Source organism: Callithrix jacchus, chromosome 9, assembly GCF_049354715.1.
Source record: "Callithrix jacchus isolate 240 chromosome 9, calJac240_pri, whole genome shotgun sequence".
Classification (NCBI taxonomy): Eukaryota; Metazoa; Chordata; class Mammalia; order Primates; family Cebidae; genus Callithrix; species Callithrix jacchus.
Genome location: NC_133510.1, coordinates 13,659,123 through 13,686,067, shown reverse-complemented (window position 1 = coordinate 13,686,067; position 26,945 = coordinate 13,659,123). Strand labels below are relative to the sequence as shown.

Genomic DNA, 26,945 nt, shown 5'->3' with positions numbered 1-26,945 from the left:
CCTGGTGCCGGGTGCAGGGTCAGGTGCTGAATGCAGAGGTGGGTGTGTCCAGCCTCCCAGCGAGGCAACTGGCCTTACATTCTGACCCTTTTAATGATATAGGATGCCACTTCTTTCTGGCTACTTCCTGCTGAATAGGGGTGGAGTGAGGGAGAAGGGTCAGTTGGCTGATGCCTTGGTTGGGAGTCAGACATAGGGGTGAAGTAGCATCTGGTTTATGGCCACCCTGGAAATTTCTCTCATGCGGGCCTAAAAACCTGAGGAAAAAAGGGGCTAGCATTAACAGAAGACAAACTACGATGATGGGAGTGATAATAGAGGTTAGCCAGGTTAGCATGGGGGATTGCCACCAGTTAAAAGGCGAGACTGATGCATTCTGCTTCTTGCGGTGGTCCTCTTGGAGGCGATAAGAGTGTTGACATTTTCTTCTACAAGGCCTGTTTCATTGATGTAATAGCAGCACTGCTCCTGAAGAAACAGACAGGTACCTCCCTTTTCTGCTGTTAGCAGGTCAAGGGCCCGTCGGTTCCGGAGAGTTACCTGGGCCAGTGACATGATTTGTCACTGGAGGGAGGTCAGGGAGGCGGCTGATGCTTCGATAGCCACATGAAGCTTGTCCTTTAGTTGAGTGGCTGAGGTGACACTGTAGCCTAGGGCGCCGCTACCCAGCCTGACCGCCACCAGAGAGGATGCTAGAGAGAGTCCAAAGACCACTGGGAGGAAGACCGCTCATCTGTCTCGGTGATAAGGGGAGGGTGGAAGGAGGGATAGAAGTTCAGCCTGTCCATATACCTCTAACTGTGGGACCAAGGTGACAGGCACACAAGGGAAAGGGAAGGAGGCATTAATAACTGTAGTTAAGGTTCCATTGCACCAGAAATATCCTTCTGGTGGCACGTAGAGGGAGGATTTTACCTTTACTGTGGTGTTACAGTTGGGACTGGAGCTGCTGGCTGTCTCATAGCAGAGAGAGAAATTTTGAGGGTGTACTTGGAACAAGGGGATATCCATTAAGATGGTGCCGGGTCCTGTAGGTGATTGTGACAGATTGAACCCATACCTGAGGGGAACTGCAGCTAAGGGGGGGTTGGGGGAGGAGTTAAGACAGGGCGTGGTGTAGGTTAGGAGTGGCAGTAGGAGGTGGGCGGATAATGGGCTTGAGTGTGGGGGGCCAGTGAGTTGGAGAGTGGCCCCCACAGTCTGGAGGAATGTCTCATCCTAAAAGGGGGACTGGGCACCAGGGTATAATTAAAAAAGAGTGGGAAAAGGGGTGTCCCTCGAGGACACAGGCTAAAGGATGGGTTTGATTAGGACAGGAAGGCTTTATGCCAATTCCCATGACTAAAACCTGGGAAGGTATGCTAGGTCTTGAGTAGGAAGGCAATTCAGAATAGATAGTCCCTTGTGTCCACTAAGAAGGAAATGGACTTACCCACTACCTGCAGCATTACCCTGGGCTCGGCAAGAGTGATGGGGGTCTTTGAGTCTGGGCTGCATCAGTCGTCCAGAAGGCCGAGAAGTTCAAGTGATGGGATTGCTTCCTGCAGACTGGCCTGCCCTCCACATAGAGGTGCGGGGGGTGGGCCTGTAGTCCAGGACGGGCAATCACTGCACCAATGTCCAAGCTGCTTGCAGTCCAGGCAGGTGGTCGGAGACTAACGTGCCCAGTGTCCCTCTTGACCGCACTTGAAACAGGGTCCAGGCGGAATGCCTCTGGAGTTCTTGGCAGGTTTTGATGGACCCCCTCCACCAGGTGCCTGGTGGGCTGCCGGCCTCAGGGCTGCCACAAGAGCTTGGATTTGGAGGCTTACCTTTTGTTGTAGATGGGCCTGGTGGGTGGCCTCAGCCTTTTCCTCTCGGCCATTAAAAACTCTAAATGCCATGTTTACCAGGTCTCGTATGGGAGTTTGGGGGCCCTCCTCAGCCTTTTTAAGTTTTTTCTAATGTTAGCCGCTGACTGAGAGATGAAATGGGTGGCTAGAACTGTAGCCCCTGGTAAAGAGGCCAGGTGCAGCCGGGTATGAAGGATCATAGCATTAGTTAATCGGTTGAGGAAGGCGGCGGGGTTTTCAGTAGGACCCTGAGTTATTTCCCTTAATTTATCATAATTAACTACCTTTTGGGTTGTGCTTTGAATGCCCACTAGGAGGCGCTGTAGCATTTGGTCTCGGCAGCGGCCGTCTTGACCAGTTTGATAGTTCCAACTAGGGTTGGCCTCGGTGACCGCTGCCGTACCTACTGGCATTTGATTGTCTGTAAAATGTACCTGATCAGTGTGCACCAGGCCACCATAAGGATGCAGTCACGCTCATCTGGGGGAGGGTGGAGGACAGAATCACATAGGTATTATGCCAGGTGAGGTCATAAGCCTGGGTAAGGTAGCGGAATTCTTTGGTGTAAGCAGTAGGATTGGTGGAAAATGAACCCAGGCATTTCTCAATGGCTGACAGATCAGAGAGGGAGAAGGGAACATGTACACGAACAACGCCTTCCACTCTGGTGACCTTGCAAAGGGGGCAAAGGAGGGAGGTTTCATCATTAGGAGCACGGCACGAGCGAGTGTGAGCACTGACAGGAGAGGATAGGTTGGAACCAGGAAGAGGAGGAGCTGGGGGGTGGTGCTGAGGTTCCGCATATGGTGGAGGATTTGTGGGTAGGATTTAATTGGCGTATGGTTGAGGGGCAGTATAGAAGGAGAAGACAGAGGATGACCATTTTAGGAGAAGGACGTGAGAAGACAGAAACAGAAACGGGAAGGGAAATGGGAAATGGCTGCCATCTTAAGAGAAAGAGAGAGTGAGAAGATAGGAGCAGAAACAGGAAACGGCCGCCATCTTAAAAGAGAGAGAGAGAGAATAGGAGCAGAAACAGGAGCTGAGAATACAGCCAAATCTGGATTTGCTGCTCAGAATTCACTCACCGCTATGGAGTAGTCAGGAACGGGAACCAGTGTCCCGGTTCTCGTTCTGAGTACGAGGGTGATGGAAAAAGACCAGAGCGGAAGGACATCTCCTTGGCACTTTGGCTTTTGGAATGGACAGGGGAAGCTCCTGGACATCTCCATGGAACTTCTAACCTGGAGTGAGGAGGGGCCCTCCTGGCATGGCCGTGACTACGGACAGGAGTGCTCCTGGGAGTAGGTAAAGGTGAGGTTCCGAGCAGCAGATTTAGGCGGCACCAAATATTTTACTTGGTGTCTTTCTTACCGTGTGGCAACCAATGACACCACGGAGGTTGACGGATTTCTGGTTTGGCTTCCGGGTGAGGAGCCACCCCTTCCCAAAAAGGAAAGGAAGAGGGGCTAGGCTCCTCTCGGGTTTCGGCACCAAATGTAAGGTTTGAATGAGGCAACTAAGGTTTGAACGAGGCAACTGAGGCAGTTATTGAAATAAAGAAATTTAATCGGCTCCTGAGTGAGGTTCGGCGGTCGAACACAAGGGGCTGGAGAAGTCACGCTGACTTCCTGGGGCGGGGGGTTTTTATGGCTATGAGGAATGAGCAACAGCTAGGTGCTCTGATTGGCTCCAGGGGAGCAGAATTGGGAAGGGGCGGGCCACCATTGGTTGGCGGGTTGTTGGGCGGGTTTTCCGGTGCAAGAGCCAGCCAGGGTTGCATCAGCCGGAGCCTTCCAGGGGAGCCATGCGGCAGAGCTAGGTGCTGAGTGCAGAGCCTGGTGCCAGATGCAGACTCAGATGCTAAGTGCAGAGGTGAGTGTGTCCAGCCTCCCGGTGAGGCAACTGGCCTTACAATTCCATTTGTGCAGAATAGGCAAATCCAGGCTGTGTGCAGTGGCTCACTCCTGTAATCCCAGCACTTTGGGAGACCTAGACAGGTGGATCACCTGAGGTCAGGAGTTTGAGACCATGAGACCATCCTGGCCAAGATGGTGAAACCCCTCTCTACTAAAAAATATAAAAATTAGCCAGGACCGAGGCCACCGCCGTGCCCTCGCCCACCCGCCAGCCCGCCACTGCTGGCCCCACTCACCGCCTCCGCCGCTGCCGCCCGCCCTTATACTAAAATGCAGCCTCCCGCCCGCTCCTGTGGCCCTCGCTCACCTCACGCTGGCAGTTTTGGGCCTACACCTCCCCTCCCTGTGCCAGCCACCAAAGACTTGACCACATAATGAGCCCAACTCCCCCAAACGCCGCCCGCTGCTCACCATGGATGCCGGTGTGACTGAAAGTGGACTAAATGTGACTCTCACCATTCGGCTTCTTATGCATGTAAAGGAAGTAGGAAGCATCATTGGGAAGAAAGAGGAGTTGGTTAAGAGGATCCGCGAGGAGAGTGAAGGGCGGTTCAATATCCCTGAGGGGAATTGTCCAGAGAGAATCATCACTCTCTCTGGCCCCACCAATGCCATCTTTAAGGCTTTCACTATGATCATTGACAAGCTGGAGGAAGAGATCAACAGCTCCATGACCAAGAGCACTGCAGCCAGAAGGCTCCCGATCACCCTGAGGCTGGTGGTGCCAGCCACCTAGTGCGGCTCCCTGATAGGGAAAGGCGGGTGTAAGATCAAAGAGATCCACAAGAAGAGAGTACAGGGGCGCAGGTCCAGGTGGCAGGGGATATGCTGCCCAACTCCACCAAGTGGGCCATCACCGTCACTGGTGTGCTGCAGTCTGTTACCGAGTGTGTCCAGCAGATCTGCCTGGTCATGCTGGAGACGCTCTCCCAGTCTCCGCAAGGGAGAGTCATGTCCATTCCGTACCAGCCCATGCTGGCCAGCTCCCCAGTCATCTGTGCGGGCAGCCAAGATAGGTGCAGCAGCTACCCCCATGCCACCCATGACCTGGAGGGACCACCTCTAGATGCCTACTCGATTCAAGGACAACACACCATTTCTCCACTTGATCTGGCCAAGCTGAACCAGGTGATAAGACAACAGTCTCACTTTGCCATGATCCACGGCGGGACTGGATTCCCCGGAATTGACTCCAGCTCTCCAGAGGGGAAAGGCTATCGGGCAAGTTTGGATGCATCTACTCAAACCACCCATGAACTCACCATTCCAAATAACTTAATTGGCTGCATAATCGGGCGCCAAGGCGCCAACATTAATGAGATTCACCAGATGTCCGGGGCCCAGATCAAAATTGCCAAGCCAGTGGAAGGCTCCTCTGGTAGGCAGGTTACTATCACTGGCTCTGCTGCCAGTATTAGTCTGGCCCAGTATCTAATCAATGCCAGGCCTTTCTCTGAGAAGGGCATGGGGTGCAGCTGGAACAGTGTAGGTTCCCTCAATAACCCCTTTCTGCTGCTTCCCCATGATCCAACTGTGTAATTTCTGATCAGTGATTCCGGGTTTTAAATAATTTGTAAGTGTTCAGTTTCTACCAACTTTATCATCCACTAAGAATTTAAAAATCACATTCTCTGTTCGGCTGTTAATGCTGGGATCCATATTTAGTTTTATAAGCTTTTCCCTGTTTTTAGTTTTGTTTTGGGTTTTTTGGATAGTGAATTTTATTTCTTGTTTGTTGATAAGAAATGTAAGAATGGAATGTTAATACATTTCAGTTTAGTTCTGTAATGTCAAGAATTTAAGAATTTAAAAAACGGATTGGTTAAAAAAAAAAAATTAGCCGGGTGTGGAAGGCAGAAGTTTCAGTGAATCGCCACTGTGCTCCAGCAGCCTGGGCAACAGGAAGACCCTATATTTTAAAAATAAATAAATAAATAAATAAATAAAAGAACATGCAAATTCATAGAAGCCAAAAGGAGAGTCATGGTTGCCAGTGCTGGAGGTGGGGAGAATCGGGAGTGCCTGCTAACAGTATGAGGTTCCTTTTTGGGTGAGGAAAGTGCACTGGAATTAGGCAGTGGTGGTGTTCGCACAGCCCTGTGGATACACCAGCACCAGTGAGTCGAATACTGTGATGAAGGAATGCTGTTTCTTAGATGGGCACTGAGAACCCGAGGTGGCAGACCGACAGCCTCTACTCCTCTTTCCACATCAACATCTGGGGCTTTCCCTTCTTCCTGCTTCCCAAAGCATCTCCACTCCCAGTTTAATTATGACCATTTCCTAGAGGGCTGCCAACAGGTTTCTTTTCAAAGCAGCTCTGTAGGGTTTGCACTGCTCCTCCCTCTCATACCCAACCCCTAGACCGTTTACTTATTAAACCAATTAAATTAAATGACTCACATTTGCACCCTCGGGCATGAAGCAGGTAAACAGCTCACAAAAGAGTCGCTTGCACTTGAAAGGGCTGGTTTCCCTCCCAGCCCAGCCAACTCCCCTTACCAGTCCCCCAGCGCCCTCCACCCCCAGAGGGTTTCTCACATCACAGTAGGAAGAGGAACAGGGGAAGCTGCCAGCCCTTCCCAACGTGCTTCCTCACCCCCAAGGAAGGCCACACCAACCCCTCAAAAAGGTGACACAATAGCCTTCTTATTCCACTGCTCACAAGGCCAGCAGGCAGCTAGGTCAGCATCACAGAAGTCATCTGGAGCCCTCTTGCCTGCCCTTTGCTGCCACATCTTACCCCTACAGCAGTACCAGCGCTGTTTCTCTGGGTTCCTGTCAACACCTGCTTTGAGCTGGATGCTCTGGAGATACCATGCAGTTAACTAGGTTAGGCAACCTGGACCCATCGCTCCTCTTGCCCGAAAAGGAAAGGAAATGGTCCTGATTATTACTCCAGGCTCTATGACCTGTGAGTTTTCAGTTCAATAAATGTGGACTGAACTCACTCAGCCCTGGAAGGGAACAAAGGTATGCCAAACAAGGACTCAAGGAGGACACAGTGGATCTTGTAGTGGCGAGTGGATAATTCAGTGAAATGTAGCAAGGGATGAAACATGCGGAATTGAGGTGTCCTGGTCTCCTCTCCTTGCTCCCACCACACACAGCACACTTCTCTTCCCTGGTGAGCAGGGCACTGGGTGGGGACACACATTAACAAGGCTGGCAGGATCTTCCCTAGGCCACACTTAGAATAACCCAGCTCTGCTCTCCAAACACCACCTCAGAGGCATCCCTCCTGACAGTCTGGAATCCAGGAGGAAGTGTGATTTGAGTCAGATCCTGTCCTGGAGTGGAACCACATCCTCTTGCCACCCCTACACAGGCATTTCCGCCTTTGTGTATTTATAAGACTCTCTTAAACTAGGTCCCAGCAAATAGGAGCAGAGACCTGATTTAGGTCAATGAAATCAGCACTTGGGAGAGTAAAGACACCCTGAGAGCAAGTTGCTATTTTTTCTCCTAGTCCATATCCGGGTTTCAGTATCATTTAAATCCCCAAGAAAGCCTCCCTCTCTCCCCATTCGGTGTCACTTCCCAAGTTTCTCCTGCCCTGGAAATCTCCCTTTCTCCTGTTCTCTCCAAGTGGATGAGTTTTTTTTTTTTTTTTTGAGACTGAGTCTGGTTCTGTCGCTCAGGCTGGAGTGAGTGTAGTGGCGCAATCTCGGCTCACTGCAACCTCTGCCTCCTGGGTTCAAGAGAATCTTCTGCCTCAGCCTCCTGAGGAGTAGCTGGGACTACAGGCACGTGCCACCAAGCCTGGCTAATTTTTGTATTTTTAGTAGAGCCTGGGTTTTACCATATTGGCCAGGCTAGTAGCAAACTCCCAACCTCCTGATCTGCCCACCTCAGCCTCCCAAAGTGATAGAATTACAGGCGTGAGCTACCACACCCGGCCCCCAGGCAGCTTTCTAATGTTCACTTATGATTAAGCAGTTGCATTTTGCAAAGCACTTCTCAGCTGTTAACAAGCCCATCCATCCCCTCCTAGGAGGGATCTGAGTTCCCAAAGCAGATTAGGGGCAGGGCAAAGGCACAGCAGAAGGTGAGTAGGTGCAGGTGTGCAGCTGTCCTCCACCCCTATCTGCCTCAGACACGTTGCCCATCATCTTTGAAGTGTCGGACGACAGGCAGTGATGGGGAAAGCAGTGTTGCCTGAGTGTGTCTATCATAGATACCTGCTGGGTAAGAAAAACCAGTAGAGTACATCTCCACCTCTCCTAAGTGGGGCACCTTCCCAGCAAGACACTTAAAGGCGTGTGCCTCTGCCCAGGCATGGGTCACATGCTGTCCTGCCAATCTCACAAGGTTGCAAGAGAGGAAAAGACTCTGGTTCCCTGGCTCCCTGCCTCCTTACTGAAAAAGATTGCGTATGGAAGGCCTGCTGGGTCCCTTTGTGGCATGAGACAAAGAGGGTTGTCTAGTTCCCCCTTACTTTGGCTGAAGTCCTAAGTCTGGGAGGGTCAGTTCTCAAAGCAGTATGTTTGTAATCTCTGCTTGGGCAAGAACAGCCTGGAGCTCTGCTGGAAGGGCCTGTGCAAATTAGAGGTCAGAGGGAAAGGTCATAACTGAAGCGTTGAACATGGGGTTTGGGATAGTGGCAAATATTTAAGTGAGGGGAATAAGGCCAATCAGAGGCTGTGCCCAATTCTGGGGGACATCTGCAGAGGAGCACACCTCAGGTGTAATTTAAACATAACAAAGTTGTTTTATCGCTTAAGACAAGGAGTTTGAGGCCAGCCTGAGCAACATAGTAAGAACCTGTCTCTGAAACAAATTTTTAAAAATCAGCCAGGTATGGTGGTGCACACCTGTAGTCCCAGCTACTCGAAAGGCTGAAGTGGGAAGATCGCTTGAGCCTGGGAGTTCACAGCTGCAGTGAGCCATAATTGCATCACTGCATTCCAGCCTGAGTGATGGAGCAAGACTCTGTCTTAAAAAAACAAAAGAAAGTTGTTTCAAATTAGGTACTGGCCCTTCTGAGGTAATGGAGACACTGTGAGGATCTGGAAGCTTTCTCTTCATTAATGATTATGAATTGGATGTACCCCTAGGGATGGCTCTGGGCTGGCAGGGCCAGGGGAAAAGGCAGTAAAAGAAGACACTCTGCCTCCACTGGCTGTGGGACCTTGGGCCAAGTCACTTTTAAGATCTCTTCCGGTTATAATGGATGATGATCAGAAATTTCTTTCAAGGTTAATATCAACGTTCTACTCAAGCACTCCTGACAGGTGTCCGCCAAGCTACTACTGGATTTCCAGGGACAGGAATGTTCCTCATGCCACAGCTGTGGGCCCCATGGCTGGATGGTCCATATTGCTGTCAAGTGCTTTTCTTTTGTAGGACCTCCTAGAATTAGCCCTACCCTTTTATGAGAAAATGCTTCAACCACAGATGCAAACTCTTGTATATAGACACAGAGCTACTTGGTGTAGGGTGTGGGGTGAGGAATGTGGGGTGAAGGTGGGGGGTAAAGGGTAGTCACAACAGCAGTGCCCCAGGCCACTTGTTTCCTTTTCTCCAAGCTCCGTCAGTTCACTTACATCCATGCTCTCTGCTTTCACAGTGTCCAAATTCTAAGACAGCGGAAGCGTCTGTCTAATCCACCAGACAGCACCCAGGTCCAGTGACACTTCCAGACAGGGCTCTGTGCCAAGGACAGTGTAAAATGATGGGGTAGAGCCACTCAACAGAACACTGTGGTGAGTTAAACGGGTGTGGAAGGCCTCACACACTAACCCAGAAAGGTGTTCAAAACATATAGTTATGTGAAAAAAGGTTGCCATATATACTGCAAAAGTGACGCTATCCAAAAAAACCTTAACACTGTCACGGCCAGTAGGAACTTAGGGAGACACGATAACTTTAGAGATCCCGGCACAAAAAAAGTCTATCTAAAAGGGATTCAGGATACAATATGAACTTGAGCTACGTCTGATATTGGTTCATTAATCATGACAAATGTAGCGGGGCTCAATGCATGATGCTAATAATAGAGGAAACTGGGTGTGAGCTATGTGAGAGCTCTTTGGACTACCTTTGCAATGTTGGGCAAATGTAAAACTATTCTGAAATTACAACTTCTTTTCAAAAGGCACTTATGTTTGTAAGTACAGGGGCTTCTATGTATATGTGTATAGGTATCACAGAGGCATAGAAAACATTTAGAAGGCATATTAAATTTTTTATGGTATTTACTTCGGAGAGCACCTTTTAACATTATGTGCCTCTGAATTTTAAAAAATAGAAATAAAAATATTTTTAAGTAGAAAAAAGAGGCCAGGCATGGTGGCTCACTTCTGTAATCCAAGCACTTTGGAGGCCAAGGTGGGCGGATCACCTGAGGTCGGGTGTTCAAGACCAGCCTGACCAACATGGCAAGATCCTGTCTTTATTTAAAAAAATAAAAAATAATTAAAAAAAAAAGAGAAAAAAAGAGATGAAAATGAAAATGCATGACACCAGAGGAAAGGGTAAAAGAAAGAAAAATAAAAAATAAAATGAAAATATAGGAAGATAAGAATTTTTAAATTCTGCCATATTTTATTGCTCCCGTGATTGAAAGAGCAGTGGGGTAGGAATCAGGAGATCAAGGTTTTGGTGTTTGTTCTTTCACTCCTTTGTGATCCCGGTGACCTCCTGATCCTTGGTTTTCTTAGTTATAAAATGATGACATTTAGGGACCATTGTAAGTGTTACACTGTATGATTTGATAATAAACACACACAAATGAAAGAACTATTTTCCTGTTGCTAGCAGATCCATCATGGATGCCTGAAATAATAAAGCCCTCCTAATGAATTTAAAACATTTCAGTCCCTAAAGAAAGAAAAAAAATCTGAACTGCACAGAATGTTTCAGGGATATATCTATAGGGATACTGTACCCGTGCTGTTTTAGAGGTTTAAAAAAATGAGAGTGACAAATTGGGTTAAATCTGATTTATAAGAGGAGTATTAACTGATGCTTAACTGGCTCAGATCTATGCAAATGAAAGAAGACAAAAAAAGGTAGATGGAGCTGCAAATGGCAACTCTCCCACTTGTGGCTGATCTAAGGCTCTTCATGGGAGAGAGTTTAAAATCCTTGGTGGGCTCCACAGAGCTTTGTCTCCAGCTCCTCAGTCTCCTCCCCCAACTCCTATCAACTCCAGATGCAGGATAATTTGAGAGGCAGACCTATTCAGACCCCTATCTCTCTGCAGATAGCAATCCTGAGCCCCAGTAACATGAAACAAGGGTCTTCAGGACACCCTTCCCCATGACAATGAAGTGTGGCGGGGAGACAATGCCTCCTGCAGTGGGAACATTCTGAAAACAGACAGGAAAGCGTGAGAAAGGCCAGAAATTGCAAAAGCCAAACCTAAGGATAGGGCAAATTTTCCCGCAGGCAAATCTCAGCAAGCGCCAATTCTTGATTTCTGGTTTTTTCAAAGCAATTCTCCAATCCAAGAAGGATCAGGGTTCAGATGGCTGTGTAGTCGGCCCTTCCTTTCCCCGCTGGGCTTAGGCAGTCCGGGGTTGGAGGCGGCAGTGGGAACAGAGGAAAGGGGGCTGTTGTAAGAGACACTGATGCTGCCGTCAGTTCTCTCCGTGAGGCCGGCCTGGTGGTCACTGTCCCTCTGTTCTTTCACCAGCTGTTAGTTAATTCTAGGAGGAGAGTGAAGCCCCAAGTTGTCTCAAAACAGAGCTACCAAATAAGTAATTAATTCACTCATCGCATAGCATACAACATCCGTTAAAACCTGCAGTGAGGTCGGGTGTGGTGGCTCCGCCCGGCCCAAGAGTCAGGGTTGGGGGGATTGGCGGGTAAAGAGGAGGCTGGATTGTTTCTTTCTTTCTTTCTGTTTTTTTTTTTTTTTTGAGATGAAGTCTGGCTAAGTCGCCCAGGCTGGAGTGCAGTAGTGCGATCTCAGCTCATCACAGCCTCTGCCTCCCGGGTTCAAGCCATTCTCCTGCCTCAGCTGGGACTATAGGCGCAGCCACCAGGCCTGGCTAATTTTTTTTGTATTTTTAGTATAGATGGGGTTTTGCTGTGTTAGCTAGGATGGTCTTTATCTCCTGACCTCATGATCCACCCACCTCGGCCTCCCAGAGTGCTGGGGTTACAGGTGTGAGCCAGCGCTCCTGGCCAGGAGGCTGGATATGAGACACATTTCATAATTGTATAGAGGAGGTGAGAGGACTAGTAGTTTTTATATTTTATATTTTACTTAAATTCCAGTATATAATGTTGGAATTATATGTGGGCTTTTGTTTCCTTTTTTTATATATATAGACAGGGTCTCACTGTTGCCCAGGCTGGAGTGCAGCGACGCAATCTCGGTTCACTGCAGCCTAGACTTCCCAGGCTGAAGTGATCCTCCAGCCTCAGGCTTCACTTTTGTTTCTTCTTAAGCAATGAGCATGTGTTATTTACACTTTTAAGAAGAGGCAGTGGGTGGTCAACAGTGTCAAATGCTGCCAGGTGAGTAGGAGGAGGCTGTTCAGAGATCAGTGGATTGGGGAACTGAGGTCCACCCAGGTTCACAGACCTTAAATGACTTGCTCTGGTCACCAAGGGCTTACCTGTATGGTAGACAGTAAGAAAGGAAGAGCAGGGCTCGGCTGTTAGGAGTGCAGGTGTGGGTGGAGGAGCAAAGCTGACTCTGGGATCTTTCATCCCAGAAGCGACAAGTTCCTTAAAGACGTTAATTCACTGCCCCACACAGCAAGGAGGCGTGAGCAGTGAGCCCGAGGTTCATTTTGCAGGTCAGGAATCTGAGATGCAGACTGGAAAAATGCTTTGTGCAAGAGCCTGTAGAGGATTTGACAACTGATCCGCAGAGAAGTCACAGCTCCCAGGAAACTTGTGCTTTGAGGAGGGAGGTGGCTGTCAACGGAGCGAACAAGAGGCCGTGTGAGTGGCAGCCACGGCCTAGTGGGTGGCGCACAGAGTCGAGATCACGAGGCGTGGTCACTGAGCAGACAGGTGTATCGGTGAGAGAACAGGTATGTAAGGCTGAGGCTGTAAACCAGGAAGGCTGTGGTTATGTGAGTCACTGCACACATGCCCACGTCCCCAGGATCTCCTTGCAGGGAAACATGGTAGAAACATCAGCCGGTGGCTGCAAACCCAAAACCTCCTACTATGGCATCTACTAGGTCCTACTCAACAACTTGTTTAGAGGCTCACACCTGTAATCCCAGTACTTTGGGAGGCCAAGGCAGGAGAATGGCTTGAGCCTCGCAGTTCAAGACCAGCCTAGACAACACAGCAAGAACCTATCTCTACAAAAAATAAACATAAAAAAATTAGCGAGGGTAGTGGCTCACGCCTGTAGTCCTGGCTACTCTGGAGGCTGAGGTGGGAGGATTGCCTGAGCCCAGGAATTAAGAGACTGCAGTGAGCTATGCTCACACTACTGCACTCCAGCTTGGGTGACAGCGAGACACCCAATAAAGACAAAATAAAGAACTTGTTTAAACAAAAAGGAAAAAGTGCTCACATATGTCACTTCTCCTGAAATGACAGCAAGGGTTACTACCCTCTGCAAATCTGTGCTAAGAACGCCACTCACTGCCTTCCAGGTTTAACTTCCCTTGCTTTATGTCTTTCTCTAACATTTCATCTTTCACTCCTGCTTGTTTTTCCTTCCTCTTTCCAATCGCTCTGCACCTGTCTCTTAAGATCGCTCTCAGCCCCGTGTCCCTACACCTCTTCCCTGTCCTCATCATTTGGAACTAGTGCAACACTGGGAGCAGACCCCTAAGGCTGTGATATAATGTTTTACCTCCAAGGTATAATTAGGAGTCAATGAGCACAGCTGCCAGGCAGAAGAAGCGCTTAACTATACAGTTGCTGCAAGTCGGAGCACCTGATGCTGAGGGCTGGAGGATGCTGGGGCACAGGAAGCCCTGTCAGTAGGTGGTCCGCACAAGGTCAGCCAACTGGGTCCATGCCTTGGGGGGATGCAATGGAGAAAACCCTCATAAACAAGTTAATCTGCCTAGCTCAGATCTCCGGCTCCTGGGAGGGCAACCCAATCCTCATTCTGTGTGTCTGGTTTATCCTGAAGCCCGGCAAGAGGCTCAGGCTTGGTCTCCCCTGTCCTGTGCTCCCAGCCTGAGGAGAGGCCTAGAGCCCACCTAGGAGATGGGACAAGGTCTGTGACAGAGGCAGCAGCAAAGGGCAAGGGGAAAGCCCTGCCCCAGCTGGCCCAGGTCCACTCCCAGATTCATATGACTCCATCAAGTCACCCAGGTGGACTGAGTGCCTGACGTTAAGTAGAGCACCAGCTGCAGTGGTTGGTTTCTGTGTGAAGCAGAGGGAGAGGTGACAGACAAGAGAACAGCATGGTTCCCACATTCAGCTCTTAATCAGGATCATCGCAGGGCACTTGGTAAAAACAGCGATTCCTGGACTCCACCCAGACCTACTGAATTATAATTTCGGGGCTTTTGCTTGTTTTTTGAGACAGAGTTTTGATCTTGTTGCCCAAACTGGAGTGCAATGACATGATCTTAGCTCATTGCAACCTCCACCTCTCAGGTTCAAGTGATTCTCCTGCCTCAGCCTCCTGAGTAGCTGGAATTACAGGTGCACACCACCACGCCCAGCTAATTTTTTGTATTTTTAGTAGAAACAGGGTTTCACCATGATAGCCAGGCTGGTCTTGAACTCCTGATCTCAGGTGATCTGCCCGCCTCAGCCTCCCAAAGTGCTGGGACTACAGGCATGAGCCACCATACCCAGCCTAGAATTTCTAATTCTAAATGTAGAGGCATCTATATTTAACAACCTCCCTTGAAACTGGAAAACGGAAGTTGCGGTGAGCCGGGATCGCGCCACTGCACTCCAGCCTGGCGATAGAGCGAGACTCTGTCTCAAAAAAACAAAAAAACAAAAACAAAAAAACCCAACCTCCCTAGGTGAGTATACAACTGCGTGCGATCAACTTTTGGGACCCAGTGGGTCATGTCACTGTGCAATCCCCAGCCTCCCGTTCTCTAACCCCAATTTCTTTTTTTCTTGTTCATTTTTTGAGACAGGGTCTCACCCTATTGTGCAGGCTGGAGGGCAGCGGCATGAACATAGTTCGCTGCAGCCTCAAACTCCTGGCCGGAAGTGATCTTCCCGCCTCAGCCTCCGAAGTAGCTGGGACAACAGGTGTGTGTTACCACATCTGGCTAATCTGATCCCTATTTCTCCAAGCCTTTGTATAAAGATAAGGTACAAAGGATGCTGTTTTCCTGTTTAGAGCATAGAAAATAATAACAGTAGCCTTATCTCAGTTACACAACTTACTTTTCACAACAACCCTGCACATAGATTAGTTGTACTAGTGGTAGTATTCCTCTTTTATGGAGGAAGAAAATAAGCTGAAAGAGATTAAGTAATTTGTCATTAAATAGCCAAGTAAGAAGTGGAGGCAGGATTCAAATTTAGATTTATCCAGGGGTGAGTTCAAAATGCTTAACCAGCACCATAATACAGGCATGGTCCATTGAGAAGGGATGCCAGCCCTGGCCTTGGAGCAGGGTCCTCGAGACCCACTATAGCCAGTCATGGCCCCATTCGTTGCTGGATAGTGTGAAGGCTGGGAGGGTCCCATGTTGGGGCATATTTCAGTATTTCAGCACAAGTGGGATGACTGAAAGGTGTGTACCAGCTGAATGTCGATACTACAAAGCCAAGGTTCTGTCCACTACAGTCATTCTGCTCAGCTCAGTTATCCTGGCTCCAACCACCTGCCACTGTAGCACACCTGTTGTCCCAGCTACTTGGAAGGCAGAGGCAGGAAGATCACTTGAGGCCAAGAGTTTGAGGCTTCAGTGAACTATGTTCATGCCACTGCACTCCAGCCTGCACAATAGAGTGAGACCCTGTCTCAAAAAAAGAACAAAGCTCAGTTATCCTGGCTCCCTCCACCTTAGATTTGATCCTCTCATGAACCTCCTATTGAAACCTGCTTTCAGAACCTTTGCTCAGGTTGATAAATGAGAGAGAACATTTTAAAGAGTTGCTTCTGGCTGGGCATGGTAGCTCATGCCTGTAATCTCAGCACTTTGGGAGGCCAAATTGGGAGGATCGCTTGAGCCCAGAAGTTTGAGGCTGCAGTGAGCTATGATTGCTCCACTGCGCTCCAGCCTGGGTGACAGAGCAAGACCCCAGCTCTTAAAAAACAATTAAAAAATTAAAAATAAATAAAAGTTGCTTTTCCTAAAAGTTTGTTCATCTGCTGGAGATGAAAGCCTTAGGTTAGAAGTCGCAAACTCCCAACTTGAGAGGATGCTGTGCTACCAAACAAGAGCGCAACAGGAGAGTGGCCAGCAGGCCTCAGCAGGAACAGCCCAGGGACGCAGGCTTTGGAAAGGCTGATGATGCTGAAAACAAAAACAAAATCACTTCCTCCTGACCTTAGTTCATTGTGCTTTAGAGAAATTTGAGGTAACATTTAAAACTTGGGAAATTTCATGTAGAACTCCCAATGTCTTGTTTCTCTTGAAAAGTAGGACAAATGGGGCAAAACAGGGCCTATAACCAAATGGAAAGAAAGGGCAGGAGCCAATAAAGTGACCACACCTTTATTCATTCACTTAGCAAATATTTTTTTTTGAGTGCCTACCACGGACTAGCACTGTTCTAGATAGTGAGAACATGGGCTCTCCCCTTGCACCACGGTCCTCATACCTCACACAGAGTATGTGTTTGCACTGATATCTGCTCCATTTACTAAAGCTACCTGCACGACTCTTAAGTTTTTGACTGCCCTAAATTAAATGCACAAAGGTAACAGTGACCACAGCAAGGTAGACAATTTCCATGATTCCACCGCCTCAGCAGCTCAGACTTCCTGAAGGGACAGCATAATCCCTAAATGCCCATCTGTCCTCTCCCAAAACTCTCATCTCAAATTATACATTGTGGGCTCTGGGCTCTGCTAGAATACCCCCCCTAGATTTTGTGCCCTCTCTTTATGCCAAAGCTCCACTGTCCTGTCCCCAGATCCACCAACTTGCCATTCATCATTGGATTTCCCAGTTCTACTGTTCAGCTGACACCATTATGGAGATTCTTTCCAGGGTCGGGCAATGGAAATTGTGAGGCCACAGGCTGCTGGCTTTGGATGCTCCCAGCCCTCTACCATGCACTAGAATGGTGCTCTCCGACCTATGGTTAAAAACCCCTGGCTGCCCAGCAGGCTGGGAGGAGCCTCTTAAACACAGATATGGGAACATCCAAAAAGACAAAGTTATAAATGCTGCTTTCCCTAAGTAAATTCCTCCATCTTCATTTTCCAGGTCTTCTACCACCTAGCGTAACCCCACATATAGCCTTAACTCAGCTTGTCATTCCAATCTGGAACTTTTCTTCCTTCTGTGGTGCCTGTCCCTCCTGCCCCAAGACCATTATCTTACACGTGCAGGGACCCTGGCCTCCCAAAGCTAATAAAAAATACTAGCAATGTGGGTGTGGACAAACACAGGAATCAAAACAAAATAAAATCAGGAAGTCAACTAGAGATGGGGCCACAGATGGAGTTATTTAAATTAACCATGGTCCAGAGGGCATAATTCTAGTGCATGGTAGTGGGTTTGGAGCATCCAAAGCCAGCACACAGTGGCCCCTCAGTCAGGTGCAGCCCAAAGTGTCTGGGCTCTGGGTGACAACCGGACTTGGGTGGACATTGTGGAAAGGTAACTGGGGAGGGATAGCATCTCATTCAAATCACCTCTCAGCGGTAGGGAAAGCCGGCTTCAGAAACAGCACTGAGTCAAAAGAGAAAAACAATCTCTCTTCAGGGGCAACTGTGGGGCACTGCCAAGGTACTAGTAAGCCCAGGAGACAGCACGAAGAACTTGGCAACCGACAGGGCAGCGGAGAGGTGTATGTGTGTATAAACTAGAAGAGTAGAGGAAGATTTGTTTATTGTTTAGTCCTTGAATGGGAAATCTGGGGTGGGTTTGGAAGTTGTGGGCTGGGGGGCATTAGAATAGACTAAGAAATCCAGCGTGTATCATACCCAGGAGGAGACTTTAGGACCACAGTGACTCTAAACAGGCTACGAAGTGCTTAAGGTAAAGGGACAAAACGCTTTCTAGAACGGCTGTGCTACTGAACAAGACAGCAACAGGTGAATGGCCAGAAGGCCTCAGCAAGAACAGCCCAGGGATGCAGGGCTTGGGAACGCTGGTGCTGAAAACAAGACAAAATAACCACCTCCTGACTGACACACAAAGACGGGGAGGTCAAGCATGGCTGAGGAAAAGTGACCACCTGGCCCAGTGCTCAGCAAGAATGAACAAAGCTGGTTCTCCAGAAAGTTAAACAGTTACCATAGGACCCAGCCCTCCTAAGTCTACACCAAAAGGAAAGAAAAACAGATATTCAAACAAATATTTGTACATCAGTGATTATAGCAGCATTATTCACAACTGCCAAAGGTGGAAGCAACCCAAATGTGCATTGACATGAATAGATGTGGTATATCCATACAATGGAATATGATTCAGCCTTAAAAATAAATGAAGGCCAGGAGCAGTGGCTCATGCCTGTAATCCCAGTACTCTCGGCAGCCAAAGTGGGAGGATCTCTTGAGACCAGGAGTTTGAGACCAGCCTGAGCATCACAAGAACCCATCTCTACAAAAAAGTTAAAGTGAGGGAGGCTGAGTCAGGAGGATCCCTTGAGCCTAGGAATTGGAGGCCGCAGTAAGTCATGATCTGTACTGCACTCCAGCCTGGGCGACAGAGCAAGACCCTGTCTCTAAATAAATAAATGAATGAATGAAGTATTAACATGCTACAAGTGGATGAATTTTGAAAACATCATGCTGAGCAAAAGAAGCCAGACATAAGAGTAGGTAAATCCACAGACACAGAAAGCAGATTAGAGGTTGCTGGGATCTGAGGAAAGGAAAAGGAGTGACTGATTAATGGGCATGGGCAGAGTCTCCTTTGGGGGTGATGGAAATATTTTGAAATTAGACAGAGGTGATGGTGGCACAACACTGTATATGTACTAAATGCTACTGAATTGTACACTTTATTATTATTATTATTGAGACAGAGTCTTGCTCTGTCGCCCAGGCTGGAGTGCAGTGATACAATATTGGCTCACTGCAACCTCTACTACCCAGGTTCAAGCAAGTCTCCTGCCTCAGCCTCCTGAGCAGCTGGGATCACAGGCGTGCACCACCATGCCTGGCCAATTTTTATATTTTTAGTTGATACAGGGTTTTGCCATGTTGGCCAGGCTGGTCTTCAACTCCTGACCTCAAGCCATCTGCCTGTCTCAGCCTCCCAAGAGCTGGGACTACATGCATTAGCCACCACTGAATTGTACCCTTTAAAAGGTTAATGTCACATGAATTCCAGCTCAATTTTTTTTAAGAGTAAATGAAGACATCCAGGGAGTCTAGGGAATAAGGCTGCTGGATACCAGAATAGAAACGTGAGGGCTAGAGATGGACAAGGGATTATATTGCTACCATTTGTTTGCTAATTCCACAGCTCTCGATCTTCAACTCTCAAGGAGCTAACAAATTCCAACCTTTTATGTACCCCTCAAGAAAGTGTATTGGAATCCAAGGAGAAGATGTGAATCTGCTTTTATATTTATAGAATACTACTGTCAATACACACGATTGTCAATAAAGCTTAGTAAATGTAAACTTTTCAAATGTGTATCATTCATGAACACTGATCTTCCTGTGATTCTTGGTAGCTGAGCACCTGCTGCACTCCTCGCGCTGACTGCAACACCGCAGAGCTGCAGATCCGGCTTCCATTATTTCATGGGGATACTTTTCTAAGTAAAGATAAGAGAGCTACCCAAGGGCAAGACTTACTCCTGAGCCCAGGACTGTCAGTGCTACCATTAACCCATCCAGTGTCTTTGTGCCTTCCCGCAGGCATGCTAGATTCTGGTCCACACTTACCCCCTGAGAAGGAAGCATCTTTGCAGTGAACAACCTGCATAGCTGTACACAACAGCCCCAAGCACAGGCCTAGAAATACAGCAGGTACTTCCAAGTGCTGAAAGTAGGGGGCAACCTTAGAGGTAATCTTATCTCACCTACTGCATGCCTGAGGTCTAGATGACCCTTTTGTTTCTTATGGTACATTTGGCGGAGGGTACATTGATCAGCAGAATTAAGGTTTACAAAGAAAGTTAGAGGGACTAAGGGGGAAAAGAAGGTCCCAAGAATTCAGGAGGAAATGAGAAACCTCAAAGAGGGCAACTGGAAAGCCCTCCCCAGGAAACTGAATCCCTAAAGCAAATCATTTCAGAGGGCCTGTACATGAGGTGACTAGGAGCATGGGTTCTGAAGTCAGATAGACCTTGTTTCAAATCCTGGCTGTTACAGTGTGGCTGTAACTTGAGCTGAGTTATTTAACCTTTCCAAACTTCCGTTTATTTAATCTGTAAAAGAAAACGAAGCTCTGAAGATTAATATGAGGTACTGCATACAAAGTGCATCCATTGTGCCAGGAACATAGGAAGTGCTCCACACGTACTTATTATTTAATAGTAATATGCTGACACTGTGCTCATGCTATGCAGAGCCAGAAAAAAACCTCCAGGCCTCCTTTTTATACCCCAGGTTTCTTCACTTATAGTGAAAGTGGTAGGGGCTTTTCACAACATTTTCAATATAATGAGTGAAACCTGAGACTAAATCCGGACAATGCTCTCATTAATGATTCTGTTATCAAAGAATACATAAGAATAAAGACTTCCAGCAGGGCACAATGGCTCATGCCTGTAATCCCAGCACTTTGGGAGGCTGAGGCAGGTGGATCACGAGGTCAAGAGTTGAAGACCAGCCTGGCCAAGATGGTGAAACCCCATCTTTACTAAAAATACAAAAATTAGCCAGGTGCGGTGGCAGATGCCTGTAATCCGAGGTACTCAGGAGGCTGAAGCAGGAGAACCCCTTGAACCTGAGAGGCGGAAGTTGTAGTGAGCCGAGATTGCACCTCTGCACTCCAGCCTGGGCGACAGAGTGAGACTCCATATGAAGAAAAAAAAAAGAATAAAGACTGCTCCTCATATATTAGGCCCCAGTCGGCCTTTCCAGTTTACTCCCTGATCACTGCCTCAGGAACCTGGTTCTCCTGGAACATTCCTGTTCCAATGTCCCAGTTTCCAGTACTACATGGATCTCTGAGATGGGGAAAACCATATGCTCAGAAAATTCTCCCAAACCATACAAGTTATACCTGGGTGCTGGCCTCAACATCTTAAGCCACGGTCCCATCCAATGCTGCATGACTGCTATGGAATGGTAGAAAGTGGAGGAAGAGGGAGACTCCAGGGCTCATCCTCCTAAACGCGTGGCTTCTAAGTTCAGCGTGAGGACTGGTTAAGCAGAATTTAGCTTAATGTAAGGGATTGGCCGTTTGGGACACCAGATGCAAGGTGAATGCTGACTGAAGGTCCTTTACATTTAAGAACAGACAATGAGGCCTTTTCCTTTGTTTCTTTCTTTCTTTTTTTTCCCCAAGGTATTATACAAGGTCTCATTCTGTCTATCGCCCAGGCTGGAGTACAATGAGTGGCACGATCATGGCTCACTGCAGCAATCCTCCCATCTCGGCCTCCCAAGTAGATGAGATAACAGGCACATGCCACCACACCCAGCTAATTTTTGTAATTTTTGTAGAGATGGTGTTTCATCATGTTGCCCAGGCTGATCTCAAACTCTGGGGCTCAAGGGATCCTCCTATCTCAACCTCCCAAAGTGCTGGGATTAAAGGCATGAGCCACTGTCGCTAGACAAGGCTTTTTTCTCTTTCCACCCTCCCCCTGCCCTTTTTTTTTGTGACACAGAGTCTCACTCTGTCCCTAGGCTGGAGTGCAGTGGCACGATCTCGGCTGACTGCAACCTTCGCCTCCTGGGTTCAAGCAATTCTCCTGCCTCAGCATCCCAAGTAGCTGCGACTACAGGCGTGCACCACCACACTCAGCTAATTTTTTTATTTTTAGTGGAGACAGGGTTTCACCATGTTGGCCAGGATGGTCTTGATCTCTTGACCTCATGATCCTCCTGCCTCGGCCTCCATGTCCTTGCCAATGTTTGACGTTGTCAATATTTTTGGATTTTGGCCATTCTAATGGTGTGTAGTGGTATTTTATTGTTGTCTTAATTTTCATTTCCCTAATGACATATGATTTTTTTTTTTTGAGAGAGAGTCTTGCTCTTTTGCCAGGCTGGAGTGCAATGGCACAATCTTGGCTCACTGCAACCTCTGTCTCCCGATTCAAGTGATTCCCCTGCTTCGGCCTCCTGAGTAGCTGGGACTACAGGCCCGTGCCACCACGCCCGGCTAATTTTTTGTATTTTAGTAGAGAAGGGGTTTCACCATGACCAGGATGGTCTCGATCTCATGATCTGCCCACCTTGGCCTCCCAAAGTGCTGGGATTACAGGTGTGAGCCACTGCACCCGGCCATGACGTATGATCCTAAACAGCTTTCCACGTGTTTACTTGTCATGTTTGTATCTTCTTTGGTGTTGTCTGTTCGGGTGTTTTGCCCATTAATCGGGCTGTTTTCTTATTGTCTTTGTATGTTTTGGATTATAATCCTTTATCAAATGTGTCTTCTGCAAATGTTTTCTCCCAGTGTGTGACTGTCTTCTTGTTCTTTTGACATTGCCTTTTGCGGAACAGATCCTACCTTTAAGGAAGTCTAGCTTATCAATTGTTTCTTTCATGGATTCTGACTTCAGTGTTGTCTAAAAATCTAAAAAGTCACTAGCATACCCAAGATCATCTAGATTTTCTCCCATGTGGTGTCTAGAAGTTTTACAGTTTTGAATGTTACATACAGGTTTTTGACTTGATGTTTGTATAGGGTGTAAAGCACTGTGTCTAGATTTTTTTTTTTTTTTTTTGGCCTGTGTACACTGCTTGTTGACATGACTACCTTCACCACATGACATGTCTTTGCTTTTCTATCAAAGACCAGTTGACTATCATTTATATGGGTCTATTTCTGGACTCTTGATTCCCTCCCATTGATCTGTTTATCCATTCTTTTGTCAATACAACACTGTCTTCATTATTGTAGCTCTGTACTGTCTTGAATTCAGATAGTGTCAGTCTTCTGGCTTTGTTTGTTGCCTCCAATACTGACTTGGCTTCCTCGATCTTTTGCCTCTCTATATACATTTTAGAATCAGTTTGCCAATATTCACAAAATAAATTGCTGGGGTTTTGTTTAAAATTGCATTGAATCTATAGATCAAGTTGGGAAAAACAAATGTTTTGACAATATTGATTCTTCCTGTCCATAAACATGGAATATCACTTTACTTATTTAGTTCTTTGATTTCTTTCATCAGAGTTTTGTAGTTTTCCTTATACAGATCTTGTAAATATTTTGTTAGACTTATACCTAAATATTCCATTTTGGGGGAATGCTAACGTGAATGTTAATTAATTTTTAATTTCAAATTCCACTTGTTCTTCACTGGTATATCAGAAAGCAACTGACATCTGTATCCTTGTATCCTGTAACCTTTCTACACTTCCTTATTAGTTCCAGTTTTCTTGTCAGTTCTTTCATATTTGTTTATATAGAATATCATGACATCTTGAACAGTTTTATTTCTTCCTTCACAACCTGTATACCTTTTATTTCCTTTTCTTGTCTTATTGCATTAGCTAGGACTTCCAGTATAATGCTGAAAAGGAGTAGTGAGAAGTGGCTTTCTTGCCTTGTTCCTGATTTCAGTGGGAAAGCTTTGAGTTTCTTACTAGTAAGTATAATGTTAGTTGTAGGTTGTAGATACTGCTTATCAAGTTGAGGAAGTTCACCTCTATTCCTAGTTTATTAAGAATTTGTATCATGAATAAGGCCAGGTGTGGTGGCTCATGCCTATAATCCCAGCACTTTGAGAGGCTGAGGTAGGCAGATTGCTTGAGCTCAGGGGTTCAAGACTAGCCTGGGCAACATGGCAAAACCCTGTCTCTATAAAAATACAAAAATTAGCTGGGTGTGGTGGTGCGTGCCTGTAATCTCAGCTACTTAGGAGGCTAAGGTGCAAGGATTGCTTGAGCCCAGGAGGTCCAGGCTGCAGTGAGCCAAGATTTTGCCACTGTACTCCAGCCTGGGTGACAAAGAGAGGCCATCTCAGAAAAGAAAAAAACAATTTTGATTGTGAATAGGTGTCAGATTTTGTCAAATATCTTTTTGGCATCTATTGATATGATAGTATAATTTTTCTTTTGCCTATAAATGTGATTAATTACATTAATTGATTTTTAAGTGTTGAACCACCCTTGCATACCTAGAAAAAAATGGCCAGGATGTGTAATCTTTTTACACGTGTTGGTTTCAATTTGCTAATATTTTGTTGAGGATTTTTGCATCAATGTTCATAAGAGATATTAATCCATAATTTTCTTTCTTGCAATGTCTTCATCTGGGTCTGGTATTAGGGCAATGCTGGGCTCACAGAATGAGTTAGGTAGTATTCCCTCTGCTTCTGTCCTCTGGAAGAGATTGTAGAAAAATGGCAAAGTTTCTTCCTTAAATGTTTAGTAGAATTCATCTGCAGACCCATCTGGGCCTAGGGCTTTCTGTTTTGAAAGGTAATTAATTACTGCTTCAAATTCTTTAGTAGATATGACTATTCAGATAGTTTATTTATTCTGGTGTGAGTTTTGGCAGACTGTGTCTTTCGAAGAATTGGTCCATTTCATCTAGGTTATCAACTTTGGGGGCACAGAGTTGTTCATAAAATTTTTCTTTTTTTGAGACAGTGTCTGGCTCTGTCGCCCAGGCTGGAGTGCAGGGCATGAGCTCAGCTCACTGCAACCACCACTTCCCAGCTCAAATGATCCTCCAGCCTCAGCCTCCTGAGTAGCTGGGACTATATGTAAAAGCCACCATGCCCAGGTAAATTTTGTATTTTTCATAGAGCTGGTGTCAAACTACTGAGCTCAGTGTGATCTGCCCACCTCTGCCTCCCAAAGTGCTAGGATTAGATGCATGAGTCACCATCCTGGCCCACAATATTCTTTTATAATTCTTTTAATGTCCATGAGATCTCTAGTGATGTCTCCTCTTTCACTTGTGATATTAATTTGTTTTTTTTTTCTTAGTATGGCTTAGAGGCTTATCAATCTCATTGATCTTTTTTAAAGAAACAGCTTTTGGTTTTATTAACTTTCTGTATTGATTTCCTATTTTCAATTTCATTGATTTCTGTTCCAATTTTCATTATTTATTTTCTTCTGTTCTTGAAATTTAATTTGCTCTTTTTTCCTAGTTTTCTAAGGTAGAAGCATAGGTCATTGATATTAGATCTTTCTTCTCTTCTAATATAAGCATTCAGTGTTATAAATTTCCCTCTAAGCACTGCTATCACCGCATCCCACAAATTTTAAGTTCTATTTTCATTTAGTTCAAGATTTTTACATTTCTCTTGAGATTTCTTTCACATGTGTTCTTTGAAAGCACATGTTTTTAAATATCCATATATCTGAGGACTTTCCAGTTATCTTAACATTATTGATTTCTAGTTTAATTCCACTGTGGTCCAAGATCAGACATTGTATAACTCTATTCTTTTGTATTTGTTAAGGTATGTTTTACCACCCAGAATATGGACAATCTTGGTAAATGTTCCATGTGCACTTGAGAAGAATGAGTGATCTGCTATTGTTGGATGAAGTAGTTTGTAGATGTCAATCATACCCAGTTGACTGATGGTGTTGCTACCTTCAACTATGTCTTCACCAATTTTCTGCATCTGTCAATTTCTGAAAGAGAGATGTTGAAGTCTTCAACTCTAACAGTGGATTCATCGATTTTTCCGCTTTCTTTTTATTAGTGTTAGCATGGTATGTTTTCCTCCATTTCTTTATATTTAATCCACATGTCTTTATATTTAAAGTGGGTATCTTGTAGACAATATAACAGGATTTTGTTTTTAGATCCACTCTGACAATCTGTGTCTTTTAATTGGTTTATTTAGACCATTCACAATTAAAATGATTATTAATATACATGGATTAGTAATATCTACCATACTTGTTACTCCTATGTGTTGCCCTTATGCTCTTTTCCCTTTCTTTTTCTGTCGTGTGTGTGTGTGTGTGTGTGTGTGTGTGTGTGTGTGTGTGTGTTGAAAGTTCTGGGATACATGTGCAGAATGTGCAGATCTGTTACAAAGGTATACATGTGCCATAGTGGTTTGCTACCTTTATCAACCCATCATCTAGGTTTTAGGCCCTGCATGCATTAGGTGTTTGTCCTAATGCTCTCCCACCCCCCACAACAGGCCCCAGTGTGTGATGTTCCCCCTCCCTGTGTCCATGTGTTCTCATTGTTCAACTCCCACTCATGAGTGAGAACATGCAGTATTTGGTTTTCTGTTTCTGTGTTGGTTTGCTGAAAATGATGGTTTCCAGCTTCATCCATGTCCCTGCAAAGGACATGAACTCATTCTTTTTAATGGCTGCAGTCTTTTGTGGTTTTAAGTGAGTATTTTAATGATTTCATTCTTTCTCCTTTGTTAGCATATCAGTTATACTTTTTTTTAACTTTTTTCAGTGGAGCCCTAGAGTTTGCAACATATTTACAAGTAATCCACATCTGCTTTCTTTTCTTTTTTGAGACAGAGTTTTACTCTGTTGCTCAGGCTGGAGTGAGGAGGTGCAATCATAGCTCACTGCAACCTTGAGCTCCTGGACTCAAGCAATCCTCCCACCTCTGCCTCCCCAGTAGTTGGAACTACATGTATGTGCTAGTAGGCCTACCTAATTTTTCATTTTTTTTTGAGAGATGGGGTCTTACTGTGTTGTCCAGGCTGGCATATCCACTTTCAAATAGCACTATACCACTCCACAGTTATTGTAAGTACTTTATTTATTTATTTATTTATTTTTGAGATGGAGTTTTGCTCTTGTTGCCTAGGCTGGAGTGCAATGGTGCGATCTCAGCTCACTGCAACCTCTGCCTCACCATTTCAAATGATCCTCCTGCCTCAGCCTCCGAAGTAGCTGGGATTACAGGCATGCATCAGCAAGCCTGGCTAATTTTTTGTACTTTTAGTAGAGACAGGGTTTCTCTATGTTGGTCAGGCTGGTCTCAAACCACTGACCTCAGGTGATCTGCCCACCTCGGCCTCCCAAAGTGCTAGGATTACAGGTGTAAGCTACTGCACCCAGCCTGCAAGTATTTTATAAAACAAA

General features: G+C 46.3%; 1 protein-coding gene, 1 long non-coding RNA gene and 1 pseudogene across 2 annotated transcripts in view; 2 read left to right on the top strand and 1 right to left on the bottom strand.

The window, feature by feature from the left end:
• The window catches only part of B4GALNT3 (beta-1,4-N-acetyl-galactosaminyltransferase 3), a 101,588-nt gene that overhangs the window by 49,223 nt on the left and 25,420 nt on the right, over nt 1-26,945 (bottom strand). The gene's annotated exons all lie outside the window — the stretch shown is intronic.
• Nucleotides 2,688-7,407, top strand: LOC100407459 (poly(rC)-binding protein 1-like; annotated as a pseudogene).
• LOC128928515 (uncharacterized) lies at nt 7,411-15,213 on the top strand. The gene is made up of 3 exons (XR_008473610.2): nt 7,411-9,456; nt 12,505-12,744; nt 13,534-15,213. It is a non-coding gene; the product is annotated as an uncharacterized LOC128928515 (long non-coding RNA).